Source organism: Cervus elaphus, chromosome 4, assembly GCF_910594005.1.
Source record: "Cervus elaphus chromosome 4, mCerEla1.1, whole genome shotgun sequence".
Taxonomy (NCBI): Eukaryota; Metazoa; Chordata; class Mammalia; order Artiodactyla; family Cervidae; genus Cervus; species Cervus elaphus.
Window position 1 is genome coordinate 44,969,432 of NC_057818.1, and position 16,430 is coordinate 44,985,861.

The window sequence follows — 16,430 nt, forward strand, 5'->3', positions numbered from 1 at the left end:
ATTCTCTTTTCTTGGCACTCTGCTGCAAGGGAGCTTGGAATAGAGAGGTGACATGAAGTGACTCTTGAGAGTCCCTTGGATAACAAGGAGATCAAACCCGTCAATCCTAAAGGAAATTGACCCTGAATGTCCATTGGAAGGATGGATGCTGAAGCTGAAGCTCCAGTACTTTGGCCACCTGATGCGAAAGCCAACTCACTGGAAAAAAAGTTTGATGCTGGGAAAGATTGAAGGCAAAATGAGAAAGGGGTGGCAGAGGATGAGGTGGTTAGATACTATAGCATTACCGGCTCAAGGGACATGAATTTGAGCAAACTCTAGGAGACAGTGAAGGACAGAGGAGCCTGGCATGCTGCAGTCCACGAGGTCGCAAAAAGTGGGACATAGTAACTGAACGATAACAACAATGAAATGATAAATGTCTCAAACCTGTGTGGTGGGTCCATGGGTGTTTTTTCCCTTTCTCTCTATATCTGTGTGTGTTGGATGAATGAAAATAAGTATCACACCCTCTAGGAGGTACATATGATAGATAGGTGTGCTCACAAAGCAGACTTAATATATCCACAATACAAAATGTCTTCAGGTAAGCCTGGGAGATCCAGGACAGCCTGGTGCTCAGAGCACCCCAGAGGCCACCAAAGTATCCCCATGATTGGTAGTGTCCATACTAAATCCCAACAAGAAGTGCAGACATGGCTGAATGGGTCTCTGGAAACCCCTGGCCCAGGACTAAAGTCTAGAGAAAGGCCCAGATGATGCCAGGCATGAGTGGTTTCCAGGGTGTTACTCTGGGACCGCGAGTGAAGTGAGAAACAGTGGTTGGGTGTGTGGGTCAGAGCCTACCGGGGGAGCCCCTTTAAAGCCCCATCCAGTGTTTACCAGCTGCCTTTAGGCATGGCCGCTGGAGGCTGTGGGGGTCTGTAATAGAAGTGAGGAGAAAAATGGGAGCTAGGAGAATGTTCCAACAAGAAATGGGCTTATCCTGAGACTGCAGGAGCCACATTTGGCTCACTCAGAGGCCAGGCACCACTGGGACCTCGCCAGTGGTCCAGTGGTTAAGATCCCTTGCTTCCACTGCAGGCACCATCATCTCTGATTCCTTTTCCAGCCTACATAGGTGTGGTGACACAGCACCCAGGCACACTTCCTCCAACTTCGCTGTCCTCTTCCACATCACATCCCCTCTCCTGTAGCTTGAGTTCCACAGCCCATTATGTCAGTAACACTAGCTCCTCTCTCTGTTATTCAAGACCCAAGTGAATCCTTGTTCATCTTCTTCCCTTTTACCTGAAAACTGCTGGGACAAGTCACTTAAACAGGAAAGAAGGCTCTGTCCACCTGACCATCAGTACAATTCAGAAATTCTACCGCATATTCCCTTTCTGCTTTCAGACCTTTTTCACTCTCCTCATACCTCTGTCCCTGGGCTCCCCTCACTCTTCACTGCAGGCTGAGGTAAACCCATGGCCAAGCGTTTTAGAACCCCTCCAGCCTTTTCAGAACCTCACAAGATGAATCACATCATCTTTCTACTGTATACTCAGCCTCTTTCTGTCAACCAGACTTTTCTCTCTGACACTGAAACATGCTTAAGTTTCTCCACCTTAAAAAACAAACCATGGACTTCCTTGGTGGTTCAGTGGTAAAGAATCCATCTGCTAATGCAGGGGACACAGGTTTGACCCCTGGTCCAGGAAGATACCACATACCATGGGGCAACTAAGCTCGTGTTCCACAACTACTAAAGCCCATGCACCCTAGAGCCTGTGCTTTGCAAGAGAAGTCACCACAATGAGAACTCACACATCACAACTAGAGAGTAGCTCCAGCTCACCACGCCAAGAGAAAGCTACATGCAGCAATGAAGACCCAGGGCAACCATAAATAAATAAATACATTTTCTCAATCTACACTCACCTTTAGCTTCATTAGCCCCCTAAGCCCCAGTGACATCTCCAGCTCTCACCTAAGCTCCAGAGTTCCACCTCAACTGCCTACTTGGTGTGTCTTCTTTCACAAGATATTATGTTCACAAGGGCACTCATGACCTTCTTCCTCTCTTCCTCACTTCCAAATGTGGTCTTTAGGAGCTTCCCCGCACTGAGTGTCACCACTCCAATGGCTCATCCCAGAGACCCAGGAGAGATTTAGGATTCCCTCCTCTTTCTGATCCTCCATGTCTAGTTCACCACTGACTTTATTCCCTGTTGGCACTCCCATAGTATGTGAATGACTTTCAAAGTGAGAGTCACACACTCACTAATGTAAGAAGGCAATCTATTGGAGTAAAGGAAGAAAATATTAGAACTTAAGACTTATCTTCCAAAACTTTTTCTGTATGTTTCATAACATAAGCAGTATATTAGTAGTGTATTACATCTATATAAGTTGTAAGTGACATAAAGCTGCATGATAATCAAATGTTTTCAAGAACAAAAAAAATGTGCAGGTCCTGGTCTAAACGAGGATCACCTTTTGCAAAAAAAAAGAAAAAAAAGGAAATAGACTCCTTACTGATCTCCACATCCATCCACCTAGCTTGGTAAAATATACATTAAATGCACCATTTTAATCATGTATAAGTGACCGCTTTGTGGCATTAAGTATTTTCACACTGCTGTGCAATCACCACCACATCCATCTGCAGAACTTTCTCATCTTCCCAACCCACAATTCTGTTCTATTTATTTATTGGCTGCACCATGCAGCATGTGGGATCTTGTTACCCAACCAGGGAATGAACCTGCACCTCCTGCATTGGAAGCATGGAGTCAACCCTAACTGGATCATTTAGGGAAGTCCCTCTCTGTACCCATTAATTAAAAACTCTGAATGCTCAAATGCTCCCCTCCTCCCAGTCCCTGACAACTACCATTCTACTTTCTCTCTCCATGAATTTGACTCTTCTAGGTACCTCATTTAAGTGGAATTATAGAATATTTGTCCTTTTGTGATTCGCTTCTTTCACTTAGCATAATGTCTTCAGTTTATCCTTTTGTAGCATGTGTCAGAATTCCCTTCCTTTTTAAGGCTAAATAATAGTCCATTGAATATCTTATTTTGTTTATCCAGTTCATGCACTGACGGACACTGGGTTGCTTCCACCTTTTTGACTTTTATGAATAATGTTGCTATTAACATGGGCATACAAATCTATGTCCACTCTTGCCTCTCCTCTCTAGTCCTTCTCCACAATATAGCCCAAGTAATCCTTTTAAACCCACAAGTATGGTCAAATCACCCCTTGCTCTCAAGAAAAATTTTCTCATCACCTTAGTTTCTTGAAAATAAAGCCACCGAAAACACCTGCTGTTACTTCTGCAATAATATCCTTTCCTCCCTGCTTCTTCAACCCTCCCCACCTCAGGACCTTAACTCCTGCTCTTGTCCTGAGGGAAGAATCCTCTGGTCACTCTCCTTCACTAGGTCGGGGGACTCTCTCCCTCCCACGTCAACTTTCCCCTCCTGGCACTTGTCTCAGTTGGCACTGTACCATCAAGCGCATTTATAACAATTATTATGTTTCCACGCTGGAGAATAAACGTATGAGGGAGAGGGCACTATCCAGTTCCTATAGCGCCTTCCAAGACCAGGCAGCTAATACGCGCTCAATTTCTCAGTAATTAATTTTAACAATAAATCTGTGTGGACGCAGCTGACCCCTCCCGCCCGGAGGCCAAGTCACAGTAGAGAAACTAGGTGGCTCTGGCCACCGGTCCTCGAGCCCACCCTGGCTCTCCCACTTGGAGGTCGGGACGGAGGTGCAGGGCCGCCCGTGTCCCCCGCTCGCGCGGCGCGTTGGGAGGGGGGGTCGGCTCCCAGCCGCTGGGTCCTCAGCCACCCGGCGTCCGCCTGGGGCGGGGGCGGGGCCGGCCCGGAGACGTCACTTCCGGTGTACACAGCCGGTCCGGGCGGTGCGCAGGGGGCCGGGGCGCGTCGCAGGTGAGGAGCGGGCACGAGCAGGCGCTGCCTGGCGCTGGTGGGCGGGCAGGCTCACCCACCGAGGGGCGGGAGGGCGGTGGGCCGCTGCCGGGGCTGGCGGCTGAATGAGCTCGTGGGGCGTCGCTCCCGCTCGGGGCCTCAGGACTCAGGGCCGTCGGCTCCCGCCCCTTGCCTGTCCGCTGTGGAGGACGCCGGGCTCAGGGGGAGCTGGCCGGGCGGACGGAAGCCCAGAGAGGCCTCGCGGCTCGTGCCTGGGACTGGGGGCGCGGCAGGGACCCCGCGGATGCGGGACATGAGGGGCCGGGGGCGCTCCCTGGGGCGACTGGGGCCGGGGAGGTCGAGCTGGCCCCGGGACCCGCTCCCGGAAACCCCTCCGATGAGTCCGCGGAGGGGCCTCGGCCTATGGGTCTCGGGGTCCGCGGGGACTGCCTACGGACGCGGCCCTCACGCCGCCCCGCGGCTGCCAGTCGGCTGAGCTCACCTTCCCCGCCGGGGCCGGGCAGGGCCGGGCCCCGAGGAACACGATTTTCCGGCCCCGCTGAGCCCGTTGGCGCAGTCGGGCCCGGGGAGGTTGTTCGGGGACCCCGAGAGGGCCGGGACTGAGGATGAAGGACCAAAGCCCGAGGGGCGAGCGTAGGGTCAGGGGTGTGTCTTCCTGCTCTGCTCGGTGCGAGGAAAGAAGCTTGCCTGGTTGGCATGATAAGAATTTTGTTTATTCTCCTCACAAATTTTGCCAGATGGAATACTTAGCTTTGGGGGGAGAGGCCCTAATTTGAAAATAGCTTGTTTCCGCCCCTCACTCCCATTATAAAAGCAATTCATTCCCCTTTCTTCTCGCTCAAGACAACAAGTGTTGTGACAGTACTTTTTAAAGTGACAATCATCCTGCAACCTACCATTCAGTGATAGCCATTGCTAACATTTTGGTGATACCAGTAAATACATGTATTATCACTTTTATAGACTTCATAATATACCTTTGTATATCACAATTTAACCAAGTCCTACTAATGAACATGTAAGTTGTTTCCAGTTCGTCATGGGATAGATGATTCTGCCACAGGGATTTGTCTGATGGTTCTTTTAGGATAAATTAACAAATGAGGTCAAAGGTAACATTCATTTTAAAAATACATAGTATTATTTTTCTTTTGTTGACGCTTCTAAAATTATTCTCCGTTCCAGTATTTGTAACATACCTCCATCTTTGCTTCTCATTTCATGGTTTTATTTTGTTTTTCTTTTAGCTATTTAATTTACTGAAAATAGAGTTTTGGTTTAAGATATGAAATATTTTCCAGATACCTTCCCAGTTTTATTGAATAAGCTGTAATTGCCATTTTATCATGTTTTACACCAAAAGTTCTAAGTATGTGTTTGTAAAGGACTGCTTACAGATTTGATATCTAGATTTTGTGTATGCTTTTTCAAAATTCCATTCACAGTATCTTTTTAAAAAATTATTTTTCTTTACAAGTCCAGGGAGTTTTATTTTTATTTTTATTTTTTGAGATAGAAAGTTTAGTTACTACTGTTTCATTTGCTTTCTTACTGACAAGATAACAAACTCCATATGAAGAGTTCAGGTTTGTTGTGGCAACTTTTCCGTCTGGCATTTGAGATTCTAATCTTCCTCTATTTTTGCACACGAATACGTAGGTTAGCATTGGAGACCAAGATAGAAAAGTTCTCAGATTCCCTTGGCAAGCCTAGATTTTTCTATCTAAAATTATCCCTGGATTTTTGGAAGACAGCATGTTTTAAGCATCCTCTTTAAAAATTTTTAAACAAGTTGCACATGATTCAGCTGAAAATTTTGCTAAGTGTTTATTCTGTTGCTAATCTGAAGCCTAATACACCAGGAGCTTTTTGTCACGCAAATCTAACAAGTCTATAGGAAAACTACTGTTTCTGAGAGTTAGTGGACTGGGACATCACATGAGTTGAGTGTCCACTCTCTTCTTTTCCCTCCTGTGACTTTCTGCTTAGTGGAAAATGATGACCTTCCAAGGTGGACAGAGGATGTTGGTTTGAATAAGGAATTGCTCTTTTGGCGTTACAGAAAAAGTGAGATCCCATTTTCTCTTAGTATAAGTTCACTGAAAGCCTGGATGTGTCAGGGGTTGTGCTTCAAATGTCTTTATTCATACTGAATCCATTCTCTATCCCTTAATGGATAGACACAGTGGCTGCTGCTTTCTCATTTCCCTTGACCGTAAGTATTTGGCATGGTGAGCCACACTTTCTTGCTGTTGTGAACCTCCTCTTGGTTGGCCTTCTTGATGCTATCGTGGTCATTATCTTAATTTTGTGACTGCTTTCTCATTTGTTTTTGCTTCTCTTTTGCCCACATCTGCCTGGGAGCATTTTGTATTTTTGTTGTTGTTCAGTCACTAAGTTGTGTCTGACTCTTTGCGACCCCATGGACCGTAGCACACCAGGCTTCTCTGTCCTTCACGGTCTCCCAGAGTTTGCTCAAATTCTTGTCCATTGAGTCAGTGATGCTATTTTAATCATCTCATCCTCTGCTGCCCCCTTCTCCTTTTGCCTTCAGTCTTTCCCAGCATCAGGGTCTAGGCATTTTCTAAAGAGAAGTGAAGTCACTCAGTCGTGTCCGACTCTTTGCGACGCCATGGACTGTAGCCCACCAGGCTCCTCCGTCTGTGGAATTTTCCGGGCGAGAGTACTGGAGTGGGTTGCCATTTGCTTCTCCAGGGGATCTTCCCAACCCAGGGATCAAACCCGGGTCTCCCACAATGTGGGCAGACGCTTTACCATCTGAGCCACCAGGGAAGGTCCCAGGCATTTTCAAAGGCCTAGCTTCATATCTCTACCTCTGTCCCTCAGTGCATGCTCCTTCTCACTCATCCAGTATGTGACTTTTCGTTAGAGACCCATTTCATCCCTTCACCCTGTTTCCACTTGGTGACCCCAACTCAGACTTTGCTGTAAGTAATTTCTTTCTCTCACTCTAACTGACCCCTGGACATGTTCCCGAGGCTATACTTTCTCCAGGTGAGGGAGCCCTTCACTGCTTCCCAAGGTGGCTTGTCCTTCATGACTCTCAAGTTCTTGCCAGTTGACTTATTACAACTCTTCTCCTTTCTTGATTTGGGTTGTATTTGCCATTTGCTTTCTATTCCTTACAGTTTGATTTAAACTTGTACCTTTGCTCTAAGGGACTTCAGACATTATATGATCCTACTGTGAATTAGAAAAGCGAGACCCAGTGAATTTAGTCATGAATTTAGTTAGCGCATGTTTATGGAGTATTTACAGTATAGGCCAGTTACTGTACTGGAAGATTGGAATACAGAGCTGGAAGGCATGGCCTAGGTAAGAAAACCAGATAAGCAATTTCATCAAGTATCGCAAGTGCCTAGAAGCAGGAGACAGGTTTTAGAGATCTTCTCTGTCATGTTCACTGCTGCTATCTCCACAGCCTGAAGCACAGTGTTTCCGGAGTGATTTAAGTATTTGTTGATTGAATCAGTGATCATCTGAGAATGAAATCAGAATGAATGTTACATCAGTTATCTATAGAAAAAATACAAGGCAAGAGAAGTTTGTAAATTTAGGTTTGAGAATTTCAGGGAAAACTTTCAAGTTCAACCGGAATGACCCAGCTATAACCCTCAGAAGGCATGATTGGAATGTGTTTGTGGCCAAATGCTTAAACTTAATGTTGTATCCTCAGAAGAAAGACTGGGACTCTGGAAGGAGAGGTTTCGGAAGATATCTTTGGAAATTGGGTTGGTGGGTCCAAGAGAAGAATTGACTTATGTGTTTGTAGTACCGTCTGGGGACCATGGTTGGAGGAGCTGTGTGCAGTCCTCCACTGGGCCTTTGCACTTCCAAACAGATGTGTGCATCCCTGTTGATACCTCTAGTGGGCTCTAGTGGGAAGAATCTTTCCTTTGCTGCCATGAACCGAAAACCCTTTGATTAGAACATGACTTTACATGGAGATTTCCTGTTGAGAGTGCCTTTCATCCAGACTGGTCAGATTCTGGTCTGTTTCCCCATCCAAGAAATGGGGCAATAATAACACCTTCCTCTTTGGCCCCCTGGTAAGTGCTCAGTATTAGCTCTTATCAGTATTTATAGTTTGTAACTGGCCTTCAGAGCTTCCCTGATAGCTCAGTTAGTAAAGAATCTGCCTGCAATGCAGGAGACCCTGGTTCAATTCCTGGGTCGGGAAGATCTGCTGCAGACGGGATAGGCTACCCACTCCAGTATTCTTGGACTTCCCTTGTGGCTCAGTTGGTAAAGAATCCACCTGCAATGTGGAAGACCTGGGTTCAATCCCTGGATTGGAAAGATGCCTGGAGAAGGGAAAGGCTACCCATTCCAGCATTCTGGCCTGGAGAATTCCATGGACTGTATAGTCTATGGGGTCACAAAGAATTGGACATGACTGAGCAACTTTGACTTTTACTTCTTTGGTTAATACATCAGTCATCTTTGAGCTTAGATGGCCTGAATCAGTCCTCCTGAGCCTACTTGTTCCTGAGTGCACTGACAAAGCTGAGAGCCAGAAGGTGGGAAGTCATGACAGATATGCTCTTCCCAAATTGCTTATTCAGAGAATCCAGCCGCAGTTGTCAAGACTTCCAGGGGAAGGCTGGTCTTGAACTGAATACTGTGGGAAGTAGTGAGCTCATCTCCACCAGAAGGGGAGTGGGCTTTTAGGCAGGGTCATGACAGCTACAGAGGTGTAGAGCTGAGCAACCTTGAGGTATGTGATTTGAAGGAGATTTAGGGTAAAGGGTGGATAGACATGAATAGGGGAGTAGAGGGAAATGAGACTGGAAAGTGGGGCCAGCTTTTGAAGATATAATTCGTAACAGTCTCTAGCTTTTGCCTCAGGTTCTGTGTCTGTCCCTTAGCCTCACCTCCAGCCAGGTGTCATGAGAAGTGCTTTGCATATATTACCTTGTTTGCTCCTCATAATAGTCCTGTGATGTAGGTATTTACTGTTAAAGAGAAATGACATGTCAGGTGTCACCTACAAGGTCTCTGCCCCTCGATTCAGCCTGCTTGTTGCTATAAGGCTAACCCTTGATATCTGCTATGCACTTAAAAGCCTTTTGTGGCTCTTGTTTCTTAATGAAGTCCAAGGTCACAAGATTTTCTGACTTCATAAAAACATCTTGGGTTAAAGTGTGAAAATATGTGTGTCTTAGTATTGAATCAAAACAGCATAGGTACAGAATGCATAAGTGCAGAGAAATCTCAGTGAAAAAGGCAAGATGCAAGACAATGTGTATATGTGCCCATTTGTGTAAAAAAAAAGAGAGAGAGGATACTCATGAAACAGATTTCTAAGAGCAGGAAGACAATTCTCGAACGATAGAAAAGAAACAGTGATTGCCATTGGAATGAGGCTCCAGAAATTGAGGTAGGTAGACTGACCTAGCTTTTTCTTGCATACTCTTTTGTACAATATAATTTTTTTCAGTGGTGTACTTGTATTATATTATCAATTAAAAATTAATAGGGGGACTTCCCTGGCAGTCCATTGGTTAAGATTTTGTGCTTCCACTGTAAGGCTTCTCAGGTGGCTTAGTGGTAGAGAACCTGACTGCCAGTGCAGGAGACACAAGAGGTGCAGGTTTGATCCCTAGGTCAGAAAGAATCCTTGGAGTAGGAAATGGCAACCTATTCCCAGTATTCTTGCCTGAAAAATTCCATGGACAGAGGAGCCTGGCAGGCTGTAGTCCATGGGGCTGCAAAGAATTGGACACAATTGAGTGACTGAGCATGCATGCACGCTTCCAGTGTAGGGGGCACAGGTTCTATCCTTGGTCCAAGAACTAAGATCCTACAAGCTTCATGGCATGGCCAAAAGAAAAAAAAAAAAGGAATTAAAAGCTAAATGTCTGTTGTACACAGCAGTCATTTAGAGAGGGAATGTAGTGTAGAGGTTAAGGGCAAGGACTGTAGCCAGACTGCTTGAGTTTACATCCTGCCTCTACTGCTTAATTAGTCACTAACCCCTAAGCCTCTCTTTACCTCAGTTTACCCTGTCTGAAAAGGGGGAAAGTAATAGTGCCTACCTCCTGGTATTATAGTGAGGCTTAAAGGAGTTGTTATTTGTGAAGTCCTTAGAACAGTTGCTGACAGGTGTGGGTTTCTGGTGGTGGTGGTTGTGGTGTGGCCCTGTGTTGTGCACCAAAGTGACTGTGAAGATATGTCCAGTCTGTCTCTCTGTGCTCACAATTCATCTGCAAAGGCTTCATGGGAACTAAAGGGGCTGAAGATGGTTTCATCGAAACAGTGGATCTTAAATATTGGTAACTTCTAGAAAAAACAAAAGGAGAGACAAGGACGCAAAGTGGCTTGTTCTGGGGGTAATACGTGTCTGAGATGGACTGAGGCAGAGAAATGAGGCAGGAAAGAGCTTTGAGGGAGCCTGAAACTGGGGTATATTAATGCCATGGCCAGTCACTGTTCTTAATATATATAAAATAATGATATGACATATGATAATGATAGTTTAGGCTTGGTGAATTGTGGTCGCTCTACCTTGATCTTCCACATGATTGTGGGGTGTTCCTGTGTAATTTTTTAATGAATCCCTTAACGCAGTGCATGTGGGTTACTTCCAGGTTGGTGCTTGTAGTCAGTGGGCGTCCTGGATACAGGCCTCTACATTTCCTGAGTCTGTTTCTAGGATTCTTTCTTAGATGGTGTTGATTTTTTTTTTTTTAACTATTTTGACTATGATCCTTGTGTCTAGGCCACCGTCAGGTATGTGCTTTTTCAAATTGGTAGTTGCAAAGAATCATAATGTGAAAGATTGATTTTGAGTGTGCAATTAAAGCTAGGTATTACCTGAAAAAAAATTCAAATTTTCTTAATTGAAAATGATTTGGGGATTAGGTGCCAGTGAGATGGTCATTATGACTGGCGAACCTAGAAATACCTGAGTCTTCCTCTACCCAACTCCCAGATCCCAGAGGGGGATGTGTGTGTGCCTGAGAACAGGTAGAGGAAGCTGGCTTGGCTCCCAGGCTTGAGAGCTGCAGTCTGGTAACCTCGGCAGGGAGAGGGGAAAGTGGTTCCTCTCACCAGGGACAAAGATCTTTCGTCTTTTTTTTTTTTTTTTTTAATTTTCACTTATCTTTCTGTATTTTTGGCTGCACTGGATCGTTGTTACTGTGTGCAGTCTGCTCTAGTTGAGGTGAACCAGGCTACTCTTTGTTGCGGTGTGAGGGCTTCTCACTGTGTTGGCTTCTCTTGTTACGGAGCATGGGCTCTAGGCTCAGGGGCTCTAGTAGTTGTGACTTGTGGGCTCTGGAGCACAGGTTCAGTAGTTGGTGCGCAGGCTTCATTGTTCCACAGCATGTGGAATCTTCCCGGACTAGGAATTGAACCTGTGTCCCTGCACTGACAGGCGCAGACTGCTATCCACTGCACCACCAGGGAAGTCTACAGGGACCTATCTTGTTCCCCATCTCAAGGTAGGAGAGAAGGCACCTGTGCTTAAGCTGCTTTGTAATGTAGTTCGTAATGCAAGGTAATTCATTCCTTAGCAGTGCCCCTGTTCTTTCTCTAGTTTGGGGCTGAAAGAGGAGGCAGTGGTAAGCAGGGAAATGGGAGGAGCCTGATTTCCTTCCCCTCTGGAGAACACAGGGCAGCACTACTTTCAGTTTCTTGCCGGGACTTTGGGAGTTGAGGCCAGAGCTGCAAGAAGGTAAAAAATATTTTTGAAAGTTGTTATAACTGTGTGGGGGTGGGGGTGAAGGGGAGTTTGTATTTTTAATGACAGTAGGCCAGAATGAAGAATTAAAAAAAAAAAAGATAAAATGCTGCCCTCTGACTGGTCTGTGGCCTGGTTCAAAGCAGTAGCTTCCATTTATTGAGTGCTGTCCTTTATGGACTTAATCCTCACTAAAGTCCTGAAGAAACTAAGGCACGGGAGTTCAGTAATTTACATAAGATCTTGGGTTAGTAAATACCATTCATTCAACTGATAGTTACTGAGAGCAGGATTTCATATCCAGGTCAGTCTGTCTCCCAAAGCTGTAACTGTTTCCATGAAATCTCTCAATGTTGGAGCATCTTACCCCGCAAATTAAGAATATGAGCCACTGCATTCCTCCTCCTAGGGCTGTCTTGCCTGCTTTGGAAAGAAGTGGGGGTGAGATGAGGAGGCGGCTCCTTGAATGTCCTCACTGCTAAATATTTGACTTGGTGGAATGTTTGCAGAGAAGAATGAGCTCCTGAGCTATAACTCTGATTTACTGGGGTTTTTGAGAGATGGAAAGGCTTGCTGGGTGTGAAAATTGGAGGCTTTGTTCCCAGTCCAAAGGAGGGAACTTCTGCTATATCCATCGATAAAATTTTTCATGGGTACCTTAAATTTTCAGAAATTATCCTGAATCTGAAGTGTATTTATCTAAAATTTATATAGTTCATCTCTGTAGTAAGAAAAATAGTTTCCATATTACAGTTTGATTTACCCATTTGTACATAAGCTTCTTGATAAATACTTGTTTTTCCCCATTGGAGGTTAATTTTGGATAGGTTCCACAGTGCAAGTTGTTAAGAATGAGGAGCGCTATAGAACTTTAAGTTTTCTTAAATGACTTTCTAATGGATACATAAATTTGGAAACTTTGGACTAGACTTAACCAGAGCTGAGTAGATCAAAGCCTTTTCGTGCTCTAACACACTGAAACAAAATCTGAAGGTTTCTAATAGGTCTAGGTTAAAAAAATATTTTTTAACAGATCGGATTTGAAAAATTACATCAGTGTTTTGTAACTTTTAATTTAATGATTTACTTTAAAGTTTCTCCTTGATTTATGCTTGAATTTCCATCAGCAGCATAGTTTTTTGTCATGAATGTCTTCATAGTGCTTGGGTGCATTTTGATGTGCAAATTTTTATTGGTTCAAGACCATTTCAGTTTATAGATTAAAACGTTTGTTTCCTCTGAGTAAACTTTTTCAGATGTTTAGGAGCCAACTTTGTTCACCTTTTGGAGATGTGGGGTAGTTGTTTACAGATAAACCTCTTGGCAAGACTCTGACTTCCCCTTGCACCCCCATTTCCTTTTCTTTTGGAGATTTCTGTTCAACAGAGATTTTTTTTTTTTTTTTGACTCAGAGCATTTCTCTAATACAATTTGAAAGTTCTAATATTTCTTTGTTTATTTGGTCCTACCTCATGGCTTACAGGGACCCACACCATTGGCAGTGAAAGCAGAGTCCTAACTGCTGGACCACCGGGGAATTTCCTGGCCTATTTTGTTTTTAACCTGTGTTATTCTGAAACTAAATTTCAACTCTGTTGCCTTTGAGGTTAGAAAATTTCTTTTTTCTGCTATAACTGAAATTATCAGTTATTCTTAGATTACTGAGTATAAAAGCTTTTTCACAATCTGCTAATGCTAACTTGCTTTTTTTTTTAATGGAGGAATGTCATATTTTGTATTGATAAATTGTGTTAGAGTAGGTGTCAGCACAGCGGCAGTCAGGTGTCACCCCTTGGAAGCAGTGTTACGCCATTAGACTAGAATCTCCTTGACACCAGCACTGTTAACCTTTGCATCCTAGGTGCCTAGAGCATTCAGGCACAATTTACAGGGTTGAGCCATGCTAGAGGACACAGGTAGAAGTATCTTTAACTACAATAGATTCTAGCTATGATTAGAAATTTTTAGAATTCTATGAATAGAATATTCAGTAGAGTTTTTTCTGTCTGCTTGAGTTTTCATACCTCAATATGATTTTAATATTTTTTGTTTTGGCTGCACCACGCTCCATATTTAGTAGGGTTTTTTCCTGTCTACTAGCGTTTTCATACCTCAGTATAGGAAAACTTGGACTGCAGATTTTGTCAACAAGTCAGTTATTTAGTAACTTTTTGTTTTGTTTTGGCTGCACAAAGCTGTACATTTAGTAGGGTTTTTTTTTTTTTCTTTCCCCTGTCTACTTGAGTTTTCATACAGTAAAGCATGAGCTTCAGATTTTGTCAACCAGTCAGTTATCTAGTAACTTTTTGTTTTATTTTGTTTTGGGTTCACCACTGGGCATGCAGGATCTTAGTGCCCCAACCAAGAATCTAGAACCAGTGCCCCCTGCAGTGGAAGCACAGAGTCTTAACCACTGGGCCACCAAGGAAGTCCCTGTCTTCAATAGCAGTTTTAGTAGCCACTTTTTGACCAGGAAAAATATAGTTTAATCTTGGCATCCTTAGAATTTTTTCATTGACTTTTTTTTTTTAAACTCTGATATAACTTTAATGTTTCAGGAGTTGTCGTACGATTCTTTACATTAACATGGGTTATATTCCTTGGAAACTCTGTATAAACTAGACCAGTTTTGCACATAGTTTTCTTTGGGAGCAGTCTCCTGGGCACAGAAGTAGTCTGGGCTTGGTGGACCCCTAAGTGTCACTTCCTTTCCGCTGGTCTTGGCTCTCCATGCCTCCCTTTCCGTTTCCATGTTTTAATGATACCCTCCCTGCTCAGTGATTTGTGTTCAGGAAGCTACGCAGTGATTACTTTTGTTTCTGCTTTGTGAATTTCCTCCCCCACTTCCTATTTTTACTGAGCAACTACAGGAAATGAGGCGTCTCCTGGCTGGCAGCTGCTAAGTCCTGATTTTAGGTGGCAGGGAGCAAGGCTTTAGGGCTTTTTTTTTTTTTTTTAATTTATTTATATTTATTCTTTGGCCTTACCACATGGCATGTGGAACTTCCTTGACCAGGAGTTGAACCTGTGTTCCCTGCAATGGAAGCACAGGGTTTTAACCCCTGGACCATCAGGAAAGTCCAAGGCTTTAGGGCTTTAAAAAAGAAAAAGAAAGCATTTTCTTATATTTTTAAGCTTGTTTTTTGGCTGCATCTTGAGGCATGTGGGATCTTAGTTCCCAGACCAGGGATCTAACCTGCATCCCCTGCAGTGGAAGTGCAGAGTCTTGACCACTAGATCACCAGAGAAGTCCTTTAAAGCATGTTCCACCTTTGTCCACAGGAATCATAGAAACACATTCTTACGATTGGGTGATTGGGTTGAGATGACAACATGTCCTCCTCAGCCTGGGGTTGGGGGAAACTGAGTACTCCTCAACTGGAGGGCAGAGCTTTTGGGAAGTGGTTGAGGGATTTTTCTGGTAGTAACACTGGGACATAGTAGCCCTGTGGAGAAGCAGCTGTTGTGGGTGGTCAGTGTGGCAGGAGCCAAGGGTGAGTGGAAGGGATCTGTTGCAAGTGAGACTGGAGGGGGTGATTCTGGATTGGTGGGGGCTGAGGGGGCTGGATTGGTGGGGGGGCCTCGATTGGCAGGCTTGGAGTGAAGTGAGGAGTCCCATCTGCTCTGAGATCTTTGACAATGCCTCAGCCTCTGCAGTGCTCTCCTTCCTCCCAAGTCCCAGCATTTCTCAACCAGGTATTTAGCATTTACCTGTCTCTCTTCCAGTGATACCTTAAATGTGTCTGTTTTGGCTTAACTTCTTGGGGAAGTTTGTATCATCTTCCCAGAAAGAAATAACTTACACCTTAGGTACCTGAACGTGGAAGGACTTTGTTTAGCGGAGTTGTACTATTGACCTTTTAGGTGTTTTATTCTTTGTCTTCAGGTGGACAGAGGGCTATCCTGTGCATTGCAGGATGTTTAGCAGCATTCCTGGCCTTACCCACCAGCACTTTGTCAGTTGTAACAACCAAAAAATGTTTGCAGACATTGCAAAATGTCCCCTGGTGGGCGGATGTCTGTGTTTGTGAGTGAGTGAGTGAGTGAGAGTGTGTCTGTATGTTTGTATGTACAGCCTCGTCTTCACTTGTTGAGAGCCACTATGTTAAAAGATTGAGTGCTGACTTACTAATTTTGTGAAATGGGATAAAATAGAATGTTTGGTCCCTTGGGATTGGAGCTATTTGTTAGTTTTATTCCAGTATCTGATATTCTCATGCATTTTTAGCTTGCTACTTAGATTTTGCTATTGTTGATCTATTATGCTTTCATTGAAAGGTCTTGGGGCCTGAGCATCTGGAGGCTTGGCTTCTAGTCCTCATAGAAGATACTCTTTCTTGGCCTTAAATGCTTGCTCCTGAAGACTAGTTCTTTGGAAGCTGAACAGTGCTCGTGTAAGGGAGAGAGCAAGAGGCATTTAGGATGTAACAGTAACAATAGCCAACATTTGTGCAGTGCTTGAATGAGATGGCTGGATGGCATCCCCGACTCAGTGGACATGAGTTGGAGTAAACTCCAGGAGTTGGTGATGGACAGGGAAGCCTGGCGTGCTGTGATTCATGCGGTCACAAGGAGTGAGACACGACTAAGTGACTGAACTGAACTGAACTTTGCAGACCAGGTGACCAGGATTGAACTGTGAACTGTGGTGAACACAATTGGCAGGACTGAATGTTGTAAGAGACTGTAGGGAAAGGGAACAGGATAGGGACCATCTGGGCTAATACATTTAGGGTTGATATCAAGGCAGTAAATATACAGGAGGAAGACCAAGGGATGG

At 44.5% G+C, this 16,430-nt stretch overlaps 1 protein-coding gene across 3 annotated transcripts in view; it reads left to right on the plus strand.

Annotated features, from left to right (window-relative positions):
- Positions 1 to 3,872: 3,872 nt before the first annotated feature.
- Positions 3,873 to 16,430, plus strand: part of GARRE1 (granule associated Rac and RHOG effector 1) — an 82,202-nt gene continuing 69,644 nt past the window's right edge. The window contains exon 1 of one of the 3 annotated variants that reach the window (XM_043899105.1): positions 3,873 to 3,945. The gene's annotated coding sequence lies outside the window, so the exon portion shown is untranslated. Of the gene's footprint in view, positions 3,946 to 11,559; positions 11,645 to 16,430 lie in introns of those variants that run through there. The other 2 variants (XM_043899104.1, XM_043899103.1) reach the window with 2 other exon arrangements.